Source organism: Canis lupus, chromosome 16, assembly GCF_003254725.2.
Source record: "Canis lupus dingo isolate Sandy chromosome 16, ASM325472v2, whole genome shotgun sequence".
Taxonomy (NCBI): domain Eukaryota; kingdom Metazoa; phylum Chordata; class Mammalia; order Carnivora; family Canidae; genus Canis; species Canis lupus.
In genome coordinates, this window is record NC_064258.1 from 33626435 (window position 1) to 33639254 (window position 12820).

The following is a 12820-nucleotide window of genomic DNA, read 5'->3' on the forward strand; positions in this document are numbered from 1 at the left end:
ATCAGAGAGAGGCACACTAAGTGAGAATGATGGGAATAAGCATTGCCTCTATAACTAGGTTACAAGGAAGATGGATGAGGGGCATTTTCTGGAATGATGAAATTGGTCTGTGTCTTTATAGAGGGAATATCCACAAGTGTGTACATCTGTCAAAATTTACTGAAAATTTTAAGCTTAAATTTTATTGTATATAAATTATACCTCAATAAAAATGCATTAAAATATGTGTTGATAACGTATGATGCAATCTCTTCTCTTCCCTTTTTGTCCCCTCATTCCTCCATTATAGGGGCCTCCTAGAGGGCACAAATGGATGAAAGCAGGCCTTAAAAGAAGATTTCTTCAAATCCTATCTTCATGCAGAATTCCTAATTGGATTTCTTGAAGTCTCGCTGTGCATCTTTCTAGGCTGTTAATAAGAAAACCAGTGAAATTGTGTATTACTTATTCACTTTTTCAAAATCACCCTCAGTACAAATGATCATTTTAGAATATAACATGGTGGAATATAAAAGAAATATCCTGATTTAGTGGAGTGATTTCTTAGGCAATGTGACAAATTTTAAGTTATCTGAAACAAGAACTAGGAGTAGAATTTGTGAAAAACCAAGAGTAACACCAATAACTGAATAATGGAAATAAGTTTCAACATCTTTCTGTACACCAGGCTTGAAACAGTACTGGCAATGAGGAGCATAAGTAGCATTTTTAAAAAAACTCTCCTTATCTTTACCTACCTTTTGGCAAGAAGTAATAAAATAGAAATCATGTGAGAAAAGTGAGAACAAATTTCCAATATTGAGACACTCTGAAAATGTTACCAAATCTAAATAACATCTCAAAGGATGTCTTTTCAGAGACAGCTTTACTCCTAAATGAATCTGTAAAACTTTGAAAATGCAAGAGATTGGAGATACTCAACCGTGATGGCACCTTAGAATATGCCTGGCCCTTGCCTTCAATAATTCAGCAAATATGTTACTGAGACACTGGGTCTACCACAATCTCAGTGTTTGCTTAAAGAGGTCTGCAAAGATACTGAAATGGAAATGAATCTACAAGCCAAAGAATGCATCCAGGCTCAGTGGGCTCATCAAATCTATTAGGCATGACAATTCTTCCTTCAGAAACTTAAGTATATGGGCACCAGCCAAACAAGTAACACGTTTTGTTACTTTTGAAGCAATAACATTTTTGATTAACCCTCTGTTTCTAATACATGTAAGGGAGAAATAAAATAGGCCATAAAGTTAATCTGGAGAGGCCCAGATGTAGAGATGCTGTAAGAAAAATGGACATTGGTATTCTTTCATCTCAGTTTGGAAGGAGGCACCAGTTGCCTTTAAGGATCTTACCAGCATCCATCTTGAACAGTCATGACACTCCTCAATCAAGAGGGTCGGCTTGGGAAAAACAGGCACACCTAGAAGGCTGCTTTAGTGGCTTACCCCCCTCCTCTAGCATCACAAATCTAGCATCTCTGCCTTTACCCTTAATAGACCCACTTTCCACCCATCCATCTGGGAATAATTCTTATGGGAAAAATCTCAATCAATTTCACAAAGATGTGTAAACAAATGTTAGGATGTTACGTGTGTGCCTTCAGAGATACTTGTATTTTTCCAGCACAATCAATAGTTTGCTTGTAATGAATCAATGATATAAGACTGACACTCTTTATAGGAAATGTGAGACATGAGCCAAGGCTTCGGTTGCCTGGTTTCAAATATCATAAAGGGGTTGGTGGAAGTGGAGAGATGAAGATCTTAAGCTGCAAAGATTTTGCATATTGTGCTAAATAAACAATTATTTGCATGGATTTAGATTTCTAGCTATCCAAACAAAGGGCTATTTACCAATAAAGTGGTGAAATGAATAATTTAAGCCTTCTCCTTGAGCTGGCTTTGTCCTAACTGGTCTTTCTTCTCCTGTAGGCCGTGCCTTCCTAACCATCATGTACAGCCTTGATCCTATGGGAAAATGCTTTTCCAGTAACAAATATACAACTGAAATCACTGTTTGGAACAAACACTTCAGGAATTAAGGAGTTAATTATTGTCATCCACTCATACTGCAAGACCAGAGTTGGTTTGGTAAGGTAAGACTCAGGGCATGAATTTCCTCTCTCAGAATAGCAGACAGCCTGAGAGAAAGTGCATTCTCCCTACAGCAGTGCAGTGGAACTCATGCCCCAGATGTGGCATTTGGCCAACTTTTCAAATGTATAGTCAGTATACTGGCTAACTATACATAAAAAAAAACCTTAGGAAGTAGAGCAAGGGTTCATTAAGCCCAGGGCAAGCTTAAATAAAGAGAATATTCTCAGAACTATTTCTGAGAATAGTGAGGTTTAACATGTTACTCACTTGCTCTAAGAGTATAACATGTGAGTGAAATTTGAACACTTGCTAGTCTTTCATATAAGAGCAGCTGAAATTAAGAATGAGTAAAATATAATGATAGACACAGCAAAGAATAGTAAATAGAATGTGGATCTGAATTCATGCTCAAACACCAGTTATATGACCTTGAGCAAGTAAGCTACTTTCTCTAAGTTTCTCGTTATAAAATACCTTCTTAGAGGGTATTGTGAGGGTGATTAGCAGCAAGTGATATGTTGGGATGTCAAGAATAGGATCACAGGTATAGACATCTTTATAAAATTTGGGGCTGCAGCTCAATACAAGAAAGAAAATCTATGGTTCAGATAAGGCCACACAGGTCAGTCTTCCCTGCTGAGACTCTGGAGGAAGTGAGCTAATAAGCAGCCATTTGCTGGAAGAATGCCCAGAGCAGTCCCAACCTGTCCAGGGCAGGAACTGGGAAAGTAGTTATAGATAGGGAGGAAAACAAGGCAGAATGTTATGGCACCAACTACAAAACTGGCAGTGCCTGCGGGGTTCAAAGTGAGGGCTGATGCTCTGCTAAGGAGGTTTACCTTCTGCCTAAATATCTGTGTAGGTGGATAAGGGGAAACTAAATCAGGCAGCCCAATGTTTGGACAATAGCAGGTATTTAAAAGATGGTTAGGACCATTATTAGGCAACTTTGCATTAAAAGGGCTACTTTGATAACCACACTGTGCCTTGTTTTCCTATCTGGGTACGTAAAAGCAGCTGCATTTGTCCCTATAATTTTAGTACTTGTTAAAGGCCATTGAGATCCAATGTATGGAGAGGATTCAGCCAGTTGGAAGGAATGGACTAGAATAGAAGGATTTTCTTTCCAGGGATTAGAAGTAAAATCATATTCCTGCAACAACAGCATCCCACATTAATACAATATGTCATCCTCAGCACTTCCAGCATTGGGTAAAAAGTATGTCAAGAGACTTCCAGGGAAGATGGCAGAAGAGGACAATGCTAAGCTCATATCATCCCACAGATGCAAATACATAACATCCACATCACTGTAAATAACCCAGAAAACAACCCAAAGCCTTCCAGAACAGACTCTCCACAACTAAATGTAGAGAAGAGGCCACATTGAAGAGAATAGGAAAGGCAGAGACACAGTTGGGAGCTAAAGGGACCCTTGAGACTGTCTGCAGGAGACAAGGATGCTATAGATATGGAGAGGGGAGGGGAGCAGACCTTCATACCAGAAACCCCAGGCACAGAGAACTTGCATGGGGAAGACAAATCTCCATAATATTTGGCTTTAAAAAAACAGAGGGGCGTAATTTGGCAAATTCTTACAATCAGCAACTTAACACCTGGAATTTTAAAAAAATCAGTGGGCTCAACTTTGGGAGAGTCAGAAGGGCTAGAGGAAATGGAGTTCCCACCCTTAAAGAGCACAACAAACAGCCCCACAGAAATACAGCATAGGAGTAGCAATTTGAATAACATCTGGGGTATACAGTAGAGAGATTTCTTTACTAATCTCCGAGTTTGTACTGGAGGGACAGGGATCATTGGGAGACTCCTACAAAAACACAGGATCTGCTAGGCACCATTTCCAATCCTGACTCCTAGCCTAAACAGGGAATGAAGATAGTGTCAACACTGTACAGAATAACTTGCTAACAGTATGCCCTGCCCTCTCATTCTCAGGCCAATGCCCCTTCAACCTAGGCCTCAGCTACAGGTCTCTCCCAGAACAGACTTGCTCAAACCTTACTAACACTACATGCCCCACCCCTATGTACTCCTGCAGGCTTCCCTCCTTCAATACACCCTTGGCTAGAGCCCATCCAAAGTGATGCCACAAACCTGACAATATGCAAGCAGCCCCAGTAGGAGCCAGCACCACTCCAAAGTGGCTCCAGCATCAGGGAGAGGGGAGGAGAACCACACATGCCGCTCCTATTATAGTCCCAGCAATAGGCTGGAGGGAGACATCTGGTCTGACTACAGATCCTCCCCACCTGTGAAAGCTTCTTGGGGATAACACAGGGAAAGCACCCGCAGTTCAGTCCTACTGCAGCTCTGGAAAATAAATGCTTGGTCAAACTCCACTCAAGCCAAAGTGGCACCAGACTGGCCAAATGATACCAAAGGGAACAAATTCTGTCCACATCAGGCAAAGAGAGCAACTGAAGACAACTGCACTAACAGCAAAAGCAGTTCAGCCATAAGACCAGGATGTAGGCGACATACCTAGAAGACACTCCTGAAGTGCTAGATTATGATGAACAAGAGATTATGTGGCACTGCAGGGCACCACAGGCCCTCTTCCTTCAAGGCCACTATTTTCAAGAGCAGGAGATGTAACTGACTTTTCTAACACACAGGAAGAGACAAAGAGAATTAGTCAAGATGAAGAGACAGAGGAATATGTATCAAATGAAGCAAAAGGATAAAATCATCACAAGAGAGCTAAACAAAATTGAGATAAATAATATACCTTATAGAGAATTTAAAGTAATGGTCACACAAAGGAGCACCTGGGTGGCTCTGTTGGTTAAGTGACTGACCCTTGGTTTTGGCTCAGGTCATGATCCTAGGGTCTTCAAGTCCCATGTTGAGCTCCCTGCTTAGCAGGGAGTCTACTTAAGGATTTTCTCTTTCTCCCCCTGCCTCTCCCACCACTCTCATACATTCTCTCTATAAAAAAATGAGTAAATCTTTTAAAAAATAAGTACAATAAAGTAATGGTCATAAAGATACTCACTTGAGAAGAGAGTGGAGGACCTCAGTGAGATGCTTAAAAAGAGGGAAAAAAAGAACCAATTACAGATGAAGAACTCAATAACTGATATTAAAAATACACCAGATAGAATAAATAGTAGAGGAATAAGAGGAATGTATCAGCAACCTAGAAGATGGAGTAGTGAAAAGCAATAAAGATGAACCCAGAAACAGAAAATAAATAAATAAATAAATAAATAAATAAATAAATAAATAAATAAATAATAAATAAATAACAATAGATTTGGGGACTCAGCAATATCATGAAGCATAACAACATTTGCATTATAGGGAAACCCAGAAGGACAAGAGAGAGAAAAGGAGGCAGAACATATTTGAAGAAATGATGGCTGAAAACTTACTAAATCTAGGGAAGGAAACAGACATCCAAGATCCAGGAGGCACAGAGAGCCCCCAACAAAATCAACTCAAAGAGGTCCACACCAAGACATATAGCAATTACAATGGAAAAAAGTAATGATAGAGAATTTAAAAGCAAGAGAAAAGAAAACAGTTACATATAAAGGAAACCCTATAAGGCTATCAACTGATGTTTCAGCAGAATCTTGACAAGCCAGAAGAGAATAGCATGATATATTAAAAATCCTGAAAGAAAAAAAAAAAACCTGCAGGCAAGAATACTCAATCCAGCAAGGCTATTATTTAGAAATGAAGGAGAGATAAACAGCTTCTCAGACAAACAAAAGTTAAAGAAATTCATGACCACTAAACCAGCCCTACAAGAAATATATAAAGGGGACTTTTTAAGTGAAAAGAAAGACTATAAAGAGGAGTAAGAAAAGTAGGAAGCACAAAAGCAGTTAAATGAAGCACATATATAAATAAGCTAAGAGATTCACAAAATAAAAAGAAGTAAAATACGATACCATATACCTAAAATGGTGTGGGCAAAGGAATAAAGAATGGGTTCAAACATAAGCAACCAGTAACCTAACATAGACTGCTATATGCAAAAATGTTAAATGCAAACCTAATAGTAACCACAAATCAAAAACCAGTAAAAGATATGCAAAAAACAAAAAGAAAAGAATACAAGCATATCAGTAAAGCCAGCAAACCATGAAAAGAGAGCAAGAGAGGAAAGTATCAGAGAAGAACTACAAAAGCAACCTAAAACAAGTAACAAAATAACAAGTACAGACCTATCAATAATTACTTCTAATTTAAATGGACTAAATGCTCCAATGAAAGACACAGGGTAATAAAAGGGATAAAAAAAGAAAGATCCATCTCTACACTCTCTATAAGACACTCATTTCAGACCTAAGAACACATGCAGATTGAAAGGGAATGGATGGAAAAGCATTTATCACACAAATTAAAGTGAAAAAAGGTTGAAGTAATAAAACTTATATCAGACAAAATAAACTTTAAAACAAGGACTATAACAAGATACAAAGAAGAACATTATATAATCATGGAGAGAACAATCCAACAAGAAAAAATAACAACTGTGAATACTGATGCACCCCAGAGAGCACCCAAATGCACAAAACAGCTGTCACAAAGAATAAAGGAAGTAATCAATAGAAATACAATAATAGTAGGGTCTAAAGCACCCCATTTACATCCATGGGTAGATCATGTAAACAGAAAACCAATAAGGAAACAGTGGCTTTGAATGACACATTGGACCTGATGGATCTAACAAATATATTCAGAACATTCCATCCCAAAACTGTAAAATACATATTCTTTTCAAGTACGCATGGAACATTCTCCAGAATAGATCACATATTAGGCCACAAAACAAGTCTAAACAAATTTTAAGATTGAAGTCTTACCATGCATCTTTTCTGACCATAATGCTATGAAACGAGAAATCAACCACAAGAAAAAAATCTGGGAAGACCACAAATACATTGAGGCTAAATAACATGCTACTAAACAATGATGGGTCAACCAATAAATCAAAGACGAAATAAAAAAATACACAGAGACAAGTGAATTTGAAAACATGTGTCCACAATCTGTGGAATACAACAAAAGAGGCCATCCTCGGAAGAAAGCTTAAAGTAATACAAGCCTACCTCAAGAAGCAAGAAAAATTTACCCCAAAACCACCTAACTTTACATCTAAAGGAGGGAGAAAAAAGAACAACAAACAAAATCCAAAACCAGTAGAAGGAAGGAAATAATAAAGACTAGAGGCACTTCCATACTGTTTTCCAGAGTGGCTGTACCAGTTTGCATTCCCATCAACAGCACAAGAGGGTTCCCCTTTCTTCACATCCTTGTCAACACTTGTTGTTTTCTGTGTTTATACTAGCCATTCTGACAGGTGTGAGGCAATATCTCATTACAGTTTTGATTCGTTTTTCCCTGATGATCAGTAGTGTAATGGCAACTGGTGCAGCCACTATGGAAAACAGTAGCGGTTCCTCAAAAAGTTAAAAATAGAACAATCTTTAATCCAGCCAACCACACTACTGGGTATTTACCTAAAGAATACAAAAATACTAATTCAAAGGGATACATGCACCTTGATGTTCATATCAGCATTATTTACAATAGCCAAATTATGGAAGCAGCCCAGGTGCTGCTGAATAAAGAATATGAATATGAATATGAACTGATGAATAAAGAATATGTAGTGTGTGTATAGATGATAATGGAATATTACTTAGCCATAAAAAATGAAATCCTGCCATTTGCAATGACATGGATGGAGCTAGAGAGTATTTTTTTTAATTATTTATGATAGGCACACAGTGAGAGAGAGAGAGAGAGAGAGAGGCAGAGACACAGGCAGAGGGAGAAGCAGGCTCCATGCACCGGGAGCCTGACGTGGGATTCGATCCCGGGTCTCCAGGACCGCGCCCTGGGCCAAAGGCAGGCGCTAAATCGCTGAGCCACCCAGGGATTCCCGGAGCTAGAGAGTATTATGTTAGGTGAAATAAGTCAGCCAGAGAAAAACAAATACATATGATTTCACTCTGCTGTGGATTTTAAGAAACAAAACAAATGAGCAAAGAGGAAAAAAGAGATGCAACCAATAAACTCTTACTATATAAAACAGACTGGTGGTTATCAGAGGGCAGGTAGTGGGGGATAGGTTATATAGGTGATGGAGACTAAGGAGTGCGTTTGTGATGCGTTAGCACCAGGTGTTAAATGGAAGTGCTGAATCACTGATTGTATACTTGAAACTATTATTACACTGAGGGTTAACTGCCTGGAATTTAAATAAAAACTTCAAAAAGATTAGAAATAAATTAAACAGAAACTAAAAATACAATAGAACAGATCAATAAAGCCAGGAGCTGATTCTTTGAAAAGATCAACAAATGACAAATGACTTTAGCCAGAGTCATCCAGAAAGAAAGAAAGAAAGAAAGAAAGAAAGAAAGAAAGAAAGAAAGAAAGAAAGAAAGAAAAAAAGAAAGAAAGAAAGAACTCAAAATCAGAAATGAAAGAGGAGAAATACCAGCTAAACAGAAATAAAAAGGATAATAAGAATATTACAAAATATTATATACCAATAAATTGGACAACCTGGAAGAACTGGATAAATTCCTAAAAACACAGAACTTCACAAAACTAAACCAGGAAGAACTAGAAAAAAAAAGTGAAAAAAATAAAATAAAATAAGAAAAAAAAAGTGAACAGACTGATTACCAGTAATAAAATTGAATCACTGGGAATCCCTGGGGGGCTCAGCAGTTTGGTGCCTGCCTTCAGCCCAGGGTGTGATCCTGGAGTCCCAGAATCAAGTCCCACATCAGGCTCCCTGCATGGAGCCTGCTTCTCCTCTGTCGGTGTCTCTGCCTCTCTCTCTCTCTCTCTCTCTCTCTCTCTCTCCCTCTTTCTCTCTCTGTGTGTGTTTGTGTGTGTCTCTCATGAGTAAATAAATAAAATCTTAAAAAAAAATTGAATCACTAATCAAAAAACTCCCAACAAACAAAAGTCTAGAACCAGATGGCTTCACAGGCTAATTCTAACAAACATTTAAAGAAGAGTTAACACATATTCTTCTCACACTATTCCAAAAAATAAGAAGAGGCAAGAAAACGTCCCAAATTCATTCTATGAGGCTGGCATTACCCTGATACCAAAACTGGATAAAGAAACCACAGTAAAAAAGAACGACAGACAAATTTCTCTGATGAACATAGATGCAAAATATTAGTAAACCAAATCCAACAACACATTTTAAAAAGTCATTCACCGTGATCAAGTAGGATTTATCCCTACGATGAAAAGGTGGTTCAATATTTGCAAATCAATCAATGTGATACATCACATCAACAAGAAAAAGAATAAGAACCATATGATTATTTCAACAGATGCAGAAAAAGCATTTGAAAAAATACAACCTCCATTCGTGATAAATAAAAACCCCTCTGCAAAGTAGGTCCAAAGAGAATATACTTCAGTATAATAAAAACCATATATGAAAACCCAGAGCCAACATCATCCTCAATGGGGAAACACTGAGAGCTTTTCCCCTAAGATCAGGAAAAAGACAAGAATGTCACTCTTACCACTTTTACTCAATATAGTACTGGAAGTATCAGCCACAGCAATCAGACAACAAAAAAAAAGGAATAAAAGGCATACAAACTGATAAGAAGTAAAACTCACTATTTGCAGAGGAAACGATCCTATATAGAGAAAACACTAAAGACTCCATCAAAAAACTACTAAACTGAATAAATGAATTCAGTAAGATCACAGGATATAAAAATCAATATACAGAAATCTGTTGTATTTCCATATGCTAATAATGAAGTAGCAGAAAAAGAAATTAAGAAAAAATCCCATTAACAATTGTGAAAGACATGTACTCTGGAAACTATAAAACACTGATTAAAGAAATTGAAGACAACCTAAGTGAAAAGATATCCCATGCTTATGGAAAGATGTGGTACGTACACACACACACGCTTATGGAAAGATGTGGTGCATAAACACACATATACACACACACACTGGAATATGAGTCATAAAAGAATGAAATCTTGCCATTTGCAATGATGTGGATGGAGCTAGAGAGTATTATGCTAAGAGAAATAAGTCAGTCTGAGAAAAACAAACATCTTATGATTTCACTCATATCTGGAATTTAAGAAACAAAACAAATGAACGATGAAAAGAGACAAACCGAAAAACAAACTCTGAACTATAAAGAACAAAGTGGTGGTTTCCAGAGGGGAGTTTGGGGGAGGGAAAAGGGTAAAACAGGTGAAGGGGATTAAGAGTACATTTATTGTGATGAGCACTGCATAATGTATAGAATTGTTGAATCACTCTATAGTATACCTGAAACTAATATAACATTGTATGTTAACTATACTAGAATTAAAACTTTAAAAAAAAAGATTTTATTTATTTATTTATTTATTTATTTATTTATTTATTTATTTATGAGAAAGAGAGAGAGTGAGCACATGCACAAGTGGAAGGGGCAGAAGGAGAGGGAGAAGAGACTCCCACTGAACAGGGAATTCAATGAGGGACTCTATCCCAGGACCCTGGGATCATGACCTGAGCCAAATGCAGACACAATCAACTGAGCCACCCAGGTTCCCCTGTAATCAAAATTTTAAAAGGTAAAAAGTATATCAATAACAACAGTAGTGGGGCACCTGGGTGGCTCAGTGGTTGAACATCTGCCTTTGGCTCAGGTCATGATTCCAGAGCCCTGGGATTGAGTCCCCTATCCAGTACCCCTATAAGCAGCCTGCTTCTCCCCCTGCCTATGTCTCTGCCTCTATCTCTGTGTCTCTCATGAATAAATAAATAAAATATTTTTAAAAATAACAGTAGTAAGTAAGCCTCTCTTAAAGAAAATTCAAGCCCCTCTCAACTGCATATTTTCATAATAGGAATGTTGCCTCTGCTTACATTTAATAAGGTAGATACTAATAATCTAACATACATTTAGCATCTTTAGTAGAAATAAAACACATCAAGAGATTGTTTCAGTTCAATCTTTTATTGGAACAATACTTCTTGACCACCTAGGTGGCTCAGTCAGGTAAGCTGGAAGAATTCGGCTCAGGCCATGATCCCAGAGTCCTGGGATCAAGCTCCATATCAGGCTCCCTGCTCAGTAAGGAGCTTGCTTCTCCCTCTTTCTCTGCCTGCCACTCCCCTTTCTTGTGCTGTCAAATGAATAATTAAAATATTTTTTTTGAAAAAGGAACAATACTTCTCACTCCTCCACATAGCTCATACCTAGTCACCAGAACCATACAGTGTACAAATAATTTAGGTTCTAAGAACAACTATTGGGCACTGACATTGCTGCAATACCCTAAGGATGAAATCTTAGGAGGTCTCAAGAGTAAACAAACTTTTAAAAAATCCTGATGTACAAGGAAAAGTAGTTTTTGAATTTTTCTTTCCCTCTATTACATTTATGGTAGTAACTGTTTGGACAGATTTGGCACTATAAATAATTAAAACAGCAGTTCCTGTCCAAATGAGGACTGTAGTCTCCACTGATATTTTATTGCATGATTCAGTTAATTTAATAATAGAAGACAAATCATGGCTCCTTAATTGACTAAAGTTTACTTTTTAAAAGAAGTAATTAAATCTCAAAACTCCCTAGGCTCTCTGCTCCACAGTCCTCCAAGTTTGTATCTAAGTTTCTAAAATCTTACAACAGAGATCAAAGATTTAATTTCAAAATAGCTGCATACATATTAAGGGTAAAAATGGATATATTTCTCCACCTCTAGGAAGGTTGTTTTGTTTTACAATAATTTTACAGTGAGAGAAGTTTGCTAGTTTTTTTTATGATTTTATTAATTAATACCTCCCAACAGCCTGAAATAGAATAATTAACAATGCTTGCAAAAAATTTACTATATCTATTTTTGGAAGTGGCTTGACTATAAAAGGAAAATATCAACATCAATAAAGTAAAAAAGCATGCTGAGATATATAACTAATCAGTCATTTCACAGAATCCTAGGGTGTTAACAACTGATCAGGATCTTACAGACCTTCTAGTAAATTCATATAATACTCAGCTTGGAAAATCTCCAAAATGAAAAGACTGAGATTGAATACATAAACTCCTTCAAGGCACAGAGCAGGTTAATGACAAAGACAAGAATAAAGCACAGTTTATGTGCTCATTAAATCAGGATACTGTTTTTCAGTACTGTCCACTGTAAGAACAATTCAGGAAGTGTTTACTGTTCTTTGCAAAGTCCTTCCTAGTCATTACTTCATTCATCCTCATAAGAACCTTATGCAAAAAAAATGACTGTTCCTTTAACAACTCCAGAAATGAACTCTTGCCGCCCCCTCTTGAAATCTGCTCTCTCCGTAGTATGGACCACCCCAACCCCTTCATCACATTGCTCAAGCCAAAACCCTGAAATTGCCCTTCACTGATCTCTTCCCATACTTACATTCAGTCCATCAGCAAATTTTATCTCAGTCTGCCTTCACTCTTGTCCAAGTGACCAATTTCTCTAGCCTAGACTACAGACATCTGACATATAGTTGATGGTAACTAAGTAACAGCTTAATGTCAACTGAATAGGATCCCAAGTGGTCCCAGCTCCCAGCCTGTCCATTCCTGCCTTCTTTAGTCTATTGCTTATTGTCTGGCAAACAATCTGAAAAGGTAGTTCAGCGAAAAAGTAAAATTGGTTGTGTCACGTTACTCAAAAGTTCCAAATGAGTAGTTCTCATCCCATTGAGAG

At 37.5% G+C, this 12820-nt stretch overlaps 1 protein-coding gene and 1 long non-coding RNA gene across 6 annotated transcripts in view; one reads left to right on the forward strand and one right to left on the reverse strand.

Moving 5' to 3' along the window:
• NRG1 (neuregulin 1) overlaps positions 1–12820 on the reverse strand; it is a 1071954-nt gene that overhangs the window by 944330 nt on the left and 114804 nt on the right. The window lies entirely within an intron of this gene.
• Positions 1–12820, forward strand: part of LOC118351070 (uncharacterized) — a 67011-nt gene that overhangs the window by 18528 nt on the left and 35663 nt on the right. The window contains exon 2 of the long non-coding RNA XR_004805878.2: positions 1935–2098. This is a non-coding gene — a long non-coding RNA (uncharacterized LOC118351070). The remainder of the gene's footprint in view (positions 1–1934; positions 2099–12820) is intronic.